The sequence below is a fragment of the Pimephales promelas genome, chromosome 19 (assembly GCF_988280905.1).
Source record: "Pimephales promelas chromosome 19, fPimPro1.hap1.1, whole genome shotgun sequence".
Lineage (NCBI taxonomy): Eukaryota > Metazoa > Chordata > Actinopteri > Cypriniformes > Leuciscidae > Pimephales > Pimephales promelas.
Genome location: NC_142787.1, coordinates 12,079,422 through 12,082,337, shown reverse-complemented (window position 1 = coordinate 12,082,337; position 2,916 = coordinate 12,079,422).

Genomic DNA, 2,916 nt, shown 5'->3' with positions numbered 1-2,916 from the left:
CGGCTCAGGAACAGCAGACACTGGCTCCGGCTCAGGAACAGCAGACACTGGCTCCGGCTCAGGGACAGCAGACACTGGCTCCGGCTCAGGAACAGCAGACACTGGCTCCGGCTCAGGAACAGCAGACACTGGCTCCGGCTCAGGAACAGCAGACACTGGCTCCGGCTCAGGGACAGCAGATACTGGGTCCGGCTCAGGAACAGCAGACACTGGCTCCGGCTCAGGGACAGCAGACACTGGCTCCGGCTCAGCAACAGCAGACACTGGCTCCGGCTCAGCGACAGCAGACACTGGCTCCGGCTCAGGGACAGCAGACACTGGCTCCGGCTCAGGGACAGCAGACACTGGCTCCGGCTCAGGGACAGCAGACACTGGCTCCGGCTCAGGGACAGCAGACACTGGCTCCGGCTCAGGGACACCAGACACTGGCTCCGGCTCAGCGACAGCAGACACTGGATCCGGCTCAGCGACAGCAGACACTGGCTCCGGCTCAGGGACAGCAAACACTGGCTCCGGCTCAGGGACAGCAGACACTGGCTCCGGCTCAGCAACAGCAGACACTGGATCCGGCTCAGGAACAGCAGACACTGGCTCCGGCTCAGGAACAGCAGACACTGGATCCGGCTCAGCGACAGCAGACACTGGCTCCGGCTCAGGGACACCAGACACTGGCTCCGGCTCAGCAACAGCAGACACTGGATCCGGCTCAGGAACAGCAGACACTGGATCCGGCTCAGCAACAGCAGACACTGGATCCGGCTCAGGAACAGCAGACACTGGATCCGGCTCAGCAACAGCAGACACTGGATCCGGCTCAGCAACAGCAGACACTGGATCCGGCTCAGGAACAGCAGACACTAGATCCGGCTCAGCGACAGCAGACACTGGCTCCGGCTCAGGGACAGCAGACACTGGCTCCGGCTCAGGAACAGCAGACACTGGCTCCGGTTTAGGAACATCAGACACTGGCTCAGGCTCAGGGACAGCAGACACTGGCTCCGGCTCAGCAACAGCAGACACTGGCTCCGGCTCAGCGACAGCAGACACTGGCTCCGGCTCAGGGACAGCAGACACTGGCTCCGGCTCCGGCTCAGGGACAGCAGACACTGGCTCCGGCTCAGGGACAGCAGACACTGGCTCCGGCTCAGGCTCCGGCTCAGGGACAGCAGACACTGGCTCCGGCTCAGGAACAGCAGACACTGGCTCCAGCTCAGGAACAGCAGACACTGGCTCCGGCTCAGGCTCCGGCTCAGGGACAGCAGACACTGGCTCCGGCTCAGGAACAGCAGACACTGGCTCCCGCACAGCAACAGCAGACACTGGCTCTGGCTCAGGAACAGCAGACACTGGCTCCAGCTCTGGAACAGCAGACATGAAAGGTCTGAAGGGCATCTCCAGGATCCCTGCCAGACATTTCAAATAGTCGGTTAGTGCCCATTGCGGCCACGAGAACAACTGGGCAGACGTGGCATGAGCCATCCATGCCCAGGGCAAACTTGACGTGAACCATCTCCGGCCGGCAAGACGCGATGTGAACAGTCTCTGGCTGGGCAGACGTGACATGAACCGTCTCTCTTACAGCCTCCAGAAAAACGACGGTCTGCTGGGGCACGGCCTTCGGACTCTTGGGGAGGCTGGAGGTCTTCCTCCAGCGATGAGCATGGAGCGATGAGCATGCTCTGGGCTGGACAGGAACAGTGGCAGATGGAGCTCTGGGCTGGTGCTATCCGGGTCGAAGAGGGGCCTGAGTGGAGAATGGTGTCGGGATTACTCTAGACCACCTCCTCCACTGCGGCCTCAACGGGCCCCGAGAAATCTGACCAACCGGGTCCCCTCAAAATGTTGTCTTCTATTATTTTTTATTATGTAATAAATATACTTTCATTTAATTCAAATGCATTTTAAATAAATGTGAATTTTTCCTCATTCTTTGAATTAAATTATTTTTTTTTATATTATATTAATACATTTCTATTATAAATTGATAAATTATTTATAATATATATTTTTTAAATATTTTATTATTTACACACACACACACACACACACACATATATATATATATATATATATATATACACAGAAAACTTATAAATTATATTTATTTTGTCATTTATTATTTAATAAATGTGTATTTAAAATATATATTATAATTTTCAGTAATAAAATTTGTATTAATTTTTACTGTAAAAGTTCAAATTATATCTTATATCTTTCATTTCATTATATCTTTCATTTTTAAATTATTTAAATAATACATTTCTATTATAAATCTATATATTCATTATAATTAATAATAACAATTTATTTAAAATTTCTTAAATATGTATTGCAATTTAAAATTAATGTTGTTGTTTTTTTTTTACTTCAACCATTTATCATTAATGTAATCTTTCATTTAAATGAATTATTACACAGTATCTTGGTAATTTCAGTTTAATTGCCAGAATGGAAATGTATTTTGCACCAATCTGCAGCGAAGTTGAACAATGACATAATTTCTTTTGAAACTGCAGTACAGCTGAAATGAGCCCCATTTGCATAATTGAATCATTTTCCTGTTATCACTGTAAAGCTGTTTTGAAACAGACTGTATAAAGCACTATAGAAATAAAGGTGACCTGACTTGATCAGAGACATTAAAAAGCACCAAGGCGACAGTTAGGCATTTAATATGATGTATAAATGTGTGAAAGTGCAGCGAAGGTCTCGTGGTTTCGAGGAGTCAGCAGTGCTGCTCACACACACGTCTCTGATTAAACACACCATCTCAGTCTCTTCTGGGATAAATAACATCTAACATCCTCCAGCAGGGCCTTTTCAGGCATTCAGTTTGAGAACAGTCTGTGTAATGGGTTACAAGAGTGTACACACACACACACACACACACAATTCCCCAGAGCTCCTGCTGAATCC